At 47.7% G+C, this 10600-nt stretch overlaps 1 pseudogene across 1 annotated transcript; it reads left to right on the plus strand.

Annotated features, from left to right (window-relative positions):
- Positions 1–368: 368 nt before the first annotated feature.
- On the plus strand, positions 369–8525 carry LOC144692803 (immunoglobulin kappa variable 4-1 pseudogene; annotated as a pseudogene). The gene is made up of 3 exons (XR_013579397.1): positions 369–492; positions 679–990; positions 7237–8525. The product of XR_013579397.1 is annotated as an immunoglobulin kappa variable 4-1 pseudogene (transcript).
- The last annotated feature ends 2075 nt before the right edge of the window (positions 8526–10600 follow it).

Below are 10600 nucleotides of genomic sequence, written 5' to 3' on the forward strand. Positions count from 1 at the left end.
TATAGAGATCAGTTAGAGAATTCCAGAACGATGGAGGGTGGGAGAGAGACGAGGAGGCAGAGAGAGAGAGAGAAAGAGAGAGAGAGAGGAGAGAGAGGCATGGAGGGAAGGCAAAAAGTGAGTGAGAGAGAGCTTGGGGTGTGGGGAGGGGGAGAGACAAAGAGAGAGATAGAGAGAGACCGAGAGAGAGAGAGGGAGAGCGAGAGAGAGAGAGGCAGGAGCGAGAGAGAGGGACAGAGACAGGCAGAGGGAGGGATTGAGAGAGAGGCAGAAGGAGTGAGTTGAAGAGGAAGTGAAAGGTGCTGACGTGGTTTTCTATGGGTGATACCATTTACATACTGAGGAACAGCCAGTGAGACTCTGACAGGCTGCAGCTTTATAAAGCTGAGCCCAGTGAAGGGAGAGTTTATCAGTGACCAGGCACAGGGACAGGAGCAGACACCATGATTTCAGCCATCCAGCTCATCTGGCCTCTGGCATTCTGCATCGCAGGTACAAATCTCTCTCCTTCCACCGTGAATATTTTCCTGCTCTCCATTTCCATCCAATTCGACTGACTTGTGATTGAAGGGAAAATGCTGAAAGCAGAGGAACGGTCAATGTCTCTAACAATATCTCATTTTACAGGCTCTTTGTGTGACACTTCTTACTTCACTCTGTTTCTCTATTACCCCTCAGGTATCAGTGGGGACATCACCATGACCCAGTCTCCCCCGGTGCTGTCAGTGAGCCTGGGCCAGACGGCCACCATCACCTGTACGGCCAGTCAGTCTGTTAGCGGCTATCTGAATTGGTACCAGCAGCGAGAAGGACAGAAACCCACTCTCCTGATCTATTCGGCAACAACTCGATTCACAGGAACATCGGAGCGATTCACCGGCAGTGGATCTGGCACTAAATACACCCTGACAATCAGCAATGTACAGAATGAGGATGTCGCTGATTATTACTGTCAGCAAGCTGACAGCTACCCCTACACAGTGATACAGAGCCTTACAAAAACCTCAATACACACAGCACCACCTCCTGTACTGACACATCCAACAGTTATATAGAATATATAATAATGGACACACAGTCCCACCTCCTGTACTGACACATCCCACAGTTATATAGAATATATAATAATGGACACACTGTCCCACCTCCTGTACTGACACAGTTATATTGAATATATAATAAACACAAGAAAGGAAACTGAACAAATTATTTTCACTGTCCACTACACACTCCAGTCCCTGTGGTGTCCACCACCCACTGAAGGCCTCAAGTTTACCTTTTTTCCATGTCCACATTTGAAGACCGACTGGGAGATTTATCATAAAATGTTCAAGTTCTCAAATTTCTCGAGCACAACTGCACAGAATTCAGAGAGATAGAGAGAGAGAAAAACAGAGAGAGAGACAATCAGAGAAAGAGAGAGAGAGAGAAAGAGTTAAAGGTGAGTGTGAGTGAGAGACAGGGAGAGGGTGAGAGTGAGATAAGGTGAGTGTGAGTGAGAGACAGAGAGAGGGTGAGAGTGAGTTAAAGGTGAGTGTGAGTGAGAGACAGGGAGAGGGTGAGAGTGAGTTAAAGGTGAGTGTGAGTGAGAGACAGGGAGGGGGTGAGAGTGAGTTAAAGGTGAGTGTGAGTGAGAGACAGTGAGAGGGTGAGAGTGAGTTAAAGGTGAGTGTGAGTGAGAGACAGAGAGAGGGTGAGAGTGAGTTAAAGGTGAGTGTGAGTGAGAGACAGGGAGAGGGTGAGAGTGAGTTAAAGGTGAGTGTGAGTGAGAGACAGGGAGAGGGTGAGAGTGAGTTAAAGGTGAGTGTGAGTGAGAGACAGGGAGAGGGTGAGAGTGAGTTAAAGGTGAGTGTGAGTGAGAGACAGAGAGAGGGTGAGAGTGAGTTAAAGGTGAGTGTGAGTGAGAGACAGGGAGAGGGTGAGAGTGACTGAGTGAAGCAGAGAGCAGAGGTTTTTGTACAGCCCCTGCACTGGAAGCTCTCAGTGTGGGGTCCGTTCGCTAAAGGAACCAAGCTCAGACTGAGTAAGTAAACCCCAATCCTCCCTTATTAACCCTTTCAATACTGAAACTTTCTCAAACACTAATGCTGAATAGTTGAAGGTGTTAGTGAGGAGCTGCAGTGAATGAAATGGTTCAGTGAACAACACTGTGTATAACAGGGTGCCCAGCTGTATTTCTTTCATTACATTCCCCCCTTTAAGCAGCAAGATATAAATAACCCACTTTTACCCACCGTCTCGAGGAGATCTGGACGTTTGCAGACTGTGCTGACATTGCTGCACCATGGAGTGAAATCACTCACTAGACTCCTGTCAGTCTCAGTGTGACAGACACGGGCAGAGTTTGATATGAGCTCTGGCTCCCTCTCACAGTCTCTGATATAACTGATCACAGCACCAGCGCAGTGAGACACCGAGGTCCCACCTCCCCCAGCTTGAACTCTGCTCTCTCCACTCCCTGGTTATCTCTTGGCAAAGTTCTGATGACAAACAGGTAGAGCAGGGCCCACAATCCAGTGGCTTCAGTGTTCCAGGGTTTCGGGGAGACTCTCCGTTATTCCCGAATGTTTAAATGTCACCCTCTAGACTCCAGGCCTCCCGGAATCTGCTCTCCATCTCTCTCCTGAAGACACTGTCTCTGACTGGGGAACAGCTCCACCCTCCCTAAGTGGGCTCATTCCTCCAAGTGTGAGCCGGGAGGGTGAACATGGTGGGCTATTGGACCATGAGGTGTGGGCCTTGCCTCAGTGGGTAGCACCCTCCCCTCAGAGTCACAATGTTGTGGGTTCAAATTCCACTCCAGAGACTTGAGCATATATTCCAGGCTTAGACTCCAGTGCAGTATTGAGGGAGGGCTGCACTGTCAGAGGAGCCGTCTTTCAGATGAGACAAACTGAGGTCTGCCCTCTCAGGGGGATCTCAAATATCCCACGATGCTTTGAGAAGACGAGCAGGGGAGTTCCCCCTGGTTTCCTGGACAATATTTATCCCTCAATCTACATCACTACTCTCCTATTATCTGGCCATTGTCGATCCGCTATCTGGGATCTTACTGTGCACAGTTGGCTCTGGAACACTCTGGGACATCCTGAGGTGGTGACAGGTGCCATTGAAATGCAAGCCTTTTTTTGAATTTGGAGATTTCTTATGTTGACCCTGTGAGGTGCCATTGACCTCACACTGACCCTGTCTGACGGCCAGACTCTGAAACAAATTAAGCCTCACCCTTGACGTCGCCCCAGTGTAGGCCGGCACGGTTTTAAATGAAATCTAGAACCTTCTACACCCAAAGCTGTTTTCTCAATACTTTAAGAGTAAGAGGATAACTAAGGGACGAGTAGTGCCAATAAAAGACCAAAAAGGTAACTTATGTGAGGAGGGGGAGGATGTGGGTATGGTTCTGAATGAATACTTTGCGTCTGTCTTCACAAAAGAAAGGGAACAATGTAGACATTGTCACTATGGTGGAGGAGTGTGAAATATTGGATATGATAAACATAGGGAGAGAGGAAGTATGAGGGGGATTAGCATCCTTGAGAGTGGATTAACCACCAGGGCCGGGTGAAATGTGCCCCAGGCTGTTATCAGAAACCAGGGAGGAAATTGTGGAGGGTTCGACCCTCATTTTCCAATCCTCACTGGATACAGGTGAGGGGCTGGAGGATTGGAGGTCTGATAATGTTGTACCTTTGTTTAAAAAGGGAGCGAGGGATAGACCGAATAATTACAGGCCAGTCATTGTGTCCTCGTTGGTGTTCAAATAATTGGAATCAATTCTGATGGACAGGATAAACTGTCGCTTAGAAAGGCACAGAATAATCCAGGACAGTCAGCATGGGTTTGATAAGGGACGGTCATGTCTGACTAATTTGTTCATCTTTTTAGAGGAAGTAACAAGGAGGATTGATGAGGGTAGTGTAGTTGATGTTAACTACATGGATTTTAGCAAGGTTTTTGAGCAGGTTCCACATGGAAGACTGGTTAATAAAATAAAAGCCAATGGGGTCCATGGGAATGAGGCCGATTAGATACAAAATTAGCTCAGTGGCCGGGAACAAAGGGTAATTATTGATGGTGTTTTAGTGACTGGAAGGCTGTTTCCTGTGTGGGTCTGCAGGCCTCAGGCCTAGGTACCCTGCTTTTTGTGTATATATTAATGATTTGGACATAAATGCAGGAGATTGATCAAGGAATTTACAGGTGACACAAAAATTGGCTACATGGTAGATAACAAGGAGGATTGTTGTTGGCTGCAGGAAGATATCATTGGACTGGTCAGGTGGACAGAAAAGTGGCAAATGGAATTCTCCCCAGAGAAGTGTGAAGTGATGCATTTGGGGAGGTCAAACAAAGCAAATGAATACACAATAAATGGGAAGATAATGGGAGGTGTAGAGGAAGTGAGGGACCTTGGGGTGAATGTCCAGACTCCTGAAGGTAGCAGAACAGGTCGATAAGGTGGTTAAGAAGGAACATGGAATCCTTTCAATCATTAGCCGAGGTATCGAGCAAGGAGGTTATGCCGGAAGTGTATAAATTATTAGTTAGGCCACAACTTGAGTACAGTGTGCAGTTCTGGTCACCTCATTACAGGAAGGATGTGATTGCATTAGAGAGGGTAGAGAGGAGATTTAACCAGGATGTAGCCAGGACAGGAAAATTGCAGCTATGAGGAGAGATTGGATTGGCTGGGGTTGTTCTCCTTGGAACAGAGGAGGCTGAGGGGAGATTTGATTGAGATGTACAAAATTATGAGGGGCTTGGATAGAGTGGATGGGACGGGCCTATTTACTTTAGCAGAGAGGTCAGTGACTAGGGGGCATAGATTTAAAGTGATTGGGAGAAAGATTAGATGGGAGATGAGGCTCTGGAACTCACTGCCTGAGAGGGTCACCGAGGCAGAAACCCTCAACCCATTTAAAAGGTGTCTGGATATGAACCTCAAGAGCCTGAACCTGGAGGACTACGGACCAATTGCTGGAAAGTGGGATTCGGCTGGACGGCTCGTGTTTCAGTGGGCACAGACATGATGGGCCGAGTGGCCTCTTTCTGTGCCAGAAACTTTCTATCATTTTATTCTATGACACCCAATCTGAATCCTTTCTGAAGTGGGTTGATCCAAGTGTGCTCCAACATTCTGGGATAAAGTTCTCTCGATGTGTGTGTGATCTGAGGATTGTTAATTCTGAACCTGTTTCCCCCGGACAGACTGATCAATAGTGAGAGATTCCTGACAGCTTAACAGGGTCTTTGAGGGACACTGAGTCTTTAAACACTCTTACTATTAACCATTTCAGTGCTGAATTTGTGGAAACCCTCTTTACAAATGTCTATGTAACAGTCCAATATGATTTAACCAGCTTAACATCAAACCGTTACCTCCTGCCACTCAACTAATTTTAAACACAACTTGCCCCTTTCCCTGGGATCCCATGAGTCTTTAATTTTCTGACAAGTCTGTCATGTGGAACCTTGTCAGAAGTCTTGCTAAAATCCGCATAGACCATGTCAAACTCTCTCCCCTCATCAACCCTCCTTGTTACCCCCTCAAAAAATTCAAGCAAGTTAGTCAGACACGGCTTTCCCTTAACAAGTCCATGTTGACTGTCCTTGGTCGTATTTTTCTCAAAGATGATTAAAATTTCCCTCAGAATATTTTCCAACAATTAATATTTACTCTCTCACTATGGCCGGAATTTTCCGGCCCCATTGGTGTCAGGTGTCATGGTGAGCAGTGGGAATAATATGGTGAGACAACCAAAAATCTGAAACTGATGGCTCTCCTGCGGCCAGAGCGGGGGTAGAGGACATCAGGATGGGCCTCCACAGTGTCCAGAAGGCATCCCAGGAATGTGTCACTGAATCGGGGGCTGCACTCTGCTTGGCTTTTGGGGCCATGTCTTCCCCAGAGCAGCCCCGGGCTGCAAGAATTGAGAAGTGTGCGCACGGCTGTAGTTTAAATATGGTGTCCAGCTTCTTCAGTGTTGTGGGAGCTGCACTCATCCAGACAAGTGGAGAGCACTCCAATACATTCCTGACTTGTGCTTTGTAGATGGTGGACAGGCTTTGGAGAGTCAGGATGTGAGTGACTCGTCGCACGATTCCTAGCCTCTGACTTGCTCTTGTAGCCACAGTATTTATATGGCTAGTCCACTTCAGTTTCTGCTCAATGCTAACCCCCAGGATGTTGATAGTGGGGGATTCAGTGATGGTAATGCCATTGAACATAAGGGTCGATGGTTGGATTCTCTCTAGTTGGAGATGGTCATTGCCTGGCACTTGTGTGGTAAGTATGTTACTTGCCACTTGTCAGCCCAAGCCTGGATATTGTTCAGGTCTTGCTGCATTTGGACAGCGACTGCTTCAGTATCTGAGGAGTCATGAACGTTGCTGAACATTGTGCAATCATCAGTGAACAGACCGACTTCTGACCTTATGATGGAAGGAAGGTCATTGATGAAATAGCTGAAGATGGTTGGGCCGAGGACACTACCCTGAGGAACTCCTGGAGGCTAGTGTCAAAATTGCAGTCAGTGGGGAGTTGCTCTGGGAGTCCTCAAAATCAACTCCGGACCCCATGAAGTCTCATGGCATCAGGTCAAACATGGGGAAGGAAACCTCCTCCTGATTACCACGTACCACCCTCCCTCAGTTGATGAATCAGTGCTCCTCCATGTTGAACACCACTTGGAGGAAAGACTGAGAGTGGCAAGGGCACAGGAGATGTAAAACAATCTTTCTCCCACACGCCAGTGCCCTTTGTGCAAATCTGGGAGAATTCCGCATGGTTATATCCCATCAAATATTTCATAATTCTCCTCCATGAAAACCTCCCACTGCTCTGACACTGATTTACCTTCAAGTTGCTGTTTCCTGTCCATTTCGGCAAATCGCAGCTTAGTTAAATTCGCCATTCCCTAATTTACAACTTTTACACTTAGTCTGTCTTAATCCCTTTCCATAACTGCTCTAAATCTAATTGAATTATGATCACTATTACCCAGATACTCTCCCACTGATACACCTTCCACCTGCCCAGATTCATTCCCTGAAATTGTCTAAAACTGCACCTTCTCTTGTTGGGTTTGTTACATTCAGGCTAAAAGAATTCACCTGGATGGATTATAAGAATTTTACATCATCTATACATTTACACAGATCTGATCCCAGTTAATATTCGGGAAGTTGAAATTCATTATAATGACAGTGATTAAACTTCCTTCACTTCTCTTTCAGGCAGTAAGAAGTCACAACCCACACTGACCCTGCTGCCCCCCTCCCCGGAGGAGGTCAAGTCCAAGGGCACTGCCACCCTGGTGTGCCTTGCCAATCACTTCTATCCCGATGCGGTGAAGGTGGAGTGGAAGAAGGACGGTGCAGCCATTTCGGACGGGGTTCAGACCAGCAACTACCTGCGAGCTTCGGACAGCACCTACAGCGTCAGCAGCCTGCTGACCCTCTCTGGCTCCGGCTGGGAGTCCAACGCCCGCTTCTCCTGTGTCGTCACCCACGAGAGCCTCTCCTCTCCCCTCAGCAAGAGCATCAGGAGATCAGAATGTGCGTAGAGTGTTAGAGACAGTCCACAGAGGAGACACAACTTTAAATAGAACAGGGGTGAGCTGGGAGGGCAAAGGTCATTGTCAGCACCGAATTACAACTCTCTTCCTTCTCGGGACCGGCTCTGAGACACTTCTGAGGGTTAGGGGTTAAGGCACATTATTGGGACAGTGTAGAGGAAGCTTTACTCCGTATCTAATCCTGTGCTGTACCTGTCCTGGGAGTGTTTGATGGGGACAGTGTAGAGGGAGCTTTACTCCGTATCTAACCCGATGCTGTACCTGCCCTGGGAGTGTTTGATGGGGACAATGTAGAGGGAGCTTTACTCTGTATCTAACCCCGTGCTGTACCTGCCCTGGGAGTGTTTGATGGGGACAGTGTAGAGGGAGCTTTACTCTGTATCTAACCCGATGCTGTACCTGCCCTGGGAGTGTTTGATGGGGACAGTGTAGAGGGAGCTTTACTCTGTATCTAACCCCGTGCTGTACCTGCCCTGGGAGTGTTTGATGGGGACTGTGTAGAGGGAGCTTTACTCTGTATCTAACCCCGTGCTGTACCTGTCCTGGGAGTGTTTGATGGGGACAGTGTAGAGGGAGCTTTACTCTGTATCTAACCCCGTGATGTACCTGTCCTGGGAGTGTTTGCTGGGACAGTTTAATCTCGTGATGCTAAGTTAAACCTCTCTAAGATGCTGAAGACTGTCAGCTGTACAAAAATAATGTGACCCTCCAAAGTGTCTGCTTCAGTAAACCAGACCCCTTCCTGCTCACCCTGCAGTTACAATTTAAGGTTTAGTCACTGTTTAAAGGGACAGAATTCTCATGTTCTTGAGAAAATCTCCACAAGTGTTTTAACAAATCTCCATTCTCCCTGTGAAATTCTCCAGCTTCCTCTGGCTGGGCTGTTTATTCAAGTCTTTTTTCTGTAAATGTCAATGTGTAAAAGGTAATAAACATTAAGAATATTCAGTCTCTGTCTGGTGAGTGCTTTGGAAATGTCCCACCTCCCCATCAGCTGATTGGCTGCATTTCAGCAAGTGATTGTCCTGATTGGCTGGTTGGCCTGTCAATCAATGAAACATCAACAGACGATTTGGTTCAAAGACAATTATCAATCATTTTAAAATGATCAGTTTTATCTTGAATTTCTTGAATTTACAAGATTAAAAACAGAAAAGAAACTGGAAGTTGCTGGGATTAAATCATCACAACCACAATTCCCCAAACCATATTCACGACCTCCCCCGTGACCTTCCCATCTCACGTGGTCTCGCTACTCCCATAGTTTCAATCACAGATAAGACCATCTCTGATCACTTCCTTGTATCACTCCCCACCCACATCCCCCTTCCACAGCACAACCCTACCCCCTTCTGTATCCATCCCTGGAAAAACCTATTCCCCAATTCACTTACAACTGCACTTTCAAAATCCCAACGATCTCGTCTCTGGCCCTCCGATCACCACAACATTTCTGCAGCTACTGATTTACTCAACCTCACCTTCACCTCCACCTTTCATATCCTAGTCCCCAATAAAACCATTCCTCTCCCTCACCCTGACCCTTCCCCCTGCTACAACCCTCATCTCCACTCACTTAATCCAAGGGAGGCAGACTTGAAACTGGTTTATCCATCACCGCCAGATCTGGCTGGAGCGCTCCAAACACTCCCGGCTCCTCCTCTCATCTGCTAAAACTGTCCCTGCTCCATTACCTCTGGTGTCCCCCAAGGATCGATCCTTGGCCCCTCCTATTTCTCATCTACATGCTGCCCCTCGGACACATCATCCGAAAGCATAGCGTTAGTTTTCACATGTACGCTGAAGACCCCCAGCTCTACCTCACCACCACCTCTCTCAACTCCTCCACTGTTGCTAAATTATCAGACTGCTTATCCCACATCCCATACTGGATGAACAGGAATTCCTACAATTAAATATTGGGAAGACTGAAGCCATTGTTTTCAGTCCCCACTCCAAACTCTGTTCTCTAACTCCTGACTCCATCCCTCTTCCCGGTAACAGTCTGAGATTCAACCCGTCTGTTCACAACCTTGGGGTCACATCTGACCCTGAGATGAGCTTCCGACCTCATATTCGTCACATCACTAAGAGCGCCTATTTCCACCTCCATAACATCGCTCGACTTCACCCCAGTCTCAGCTCATCAGCTGCTGAAGCCCTCACCCCTGCCTTCGTTACCTCTGGATGTGACTATTCCAATACACTCCTGGCTGCTCTCCCACATTCTACCCTCCGTAAACTTGGGGTCATCCAAAACTCTGCTGCCCGTGTCCTAACTCACAGCGAGTCCCCTTCCCCTGTCACCCCTGTGCTCACTGACCTACATTGGTCCTTGACCTCCTGGTCAAGCAATATCCTGATTTTACAATTCCCATCCTTGTTTTCAATTCCCTCCATTACCCCGCCCCTCCCTATCTCTGGAATCTCTTCCAGCCCTACAACCCTACGGGATATCTGCGCTCCTCTAATCCTGGCCTCTGGTGGATTCCTAATCAGAATCGCTCCACCATTGGTGGCCGTGCCTTCAGCTGCCTGGGCCCCAAGCTCTGGAATTCCCTCCCTACACCTCTCCCCGTCTCTCCCTCACTTTCCTCCTTTAAGACACTCCTTAAAGTCAACATCTTTGGCCAAGCTTTTGGACGTCTGATCCATTGGCCCAGAACTTCCGATCTCCGGTACCCCGGAGGCACAGGCCAAGATGCACTGGGGAACCCCTCGGAATTCCCTACACACTGACTACAAGGGAATTATGCAGGAAGTCTGAACTTCCGATGGGCAATTACCCTGTGCCTGGAACCCTCTGAAACTCTGACTTAAAGCCCGGAGACTTCCAATCATTCCGACTTTCTGATTGGAAATGTTACCCGGGAAACGTTAGGAGGATTAAAACCAGTTCTAACTCCTGGATAACTAGACGACTAAAACCCCCAACCCCCAAATATACCAGGGACTACCCCCTCCCCTACCCACCTGACCCAATGAATATCCCTGGACCCCAATGACACCCGACCTGAACACCA

The sequence above is a fragment of the Cetorhinus maximus genome, chromosome 17, assembly GCF_964194155.1.
Source record: "Cetorhinus maximus chromosome 17, sCetMax3.hap1.1, whole genome shotgun sequence".
NCBI classification, from domain to species: Eukaryota; Metazoa; Chordata; class Chondrichthyes; order Lamniformes; family Cetorhinidae; genus Cetorhinus; species Cetorhinus maximus.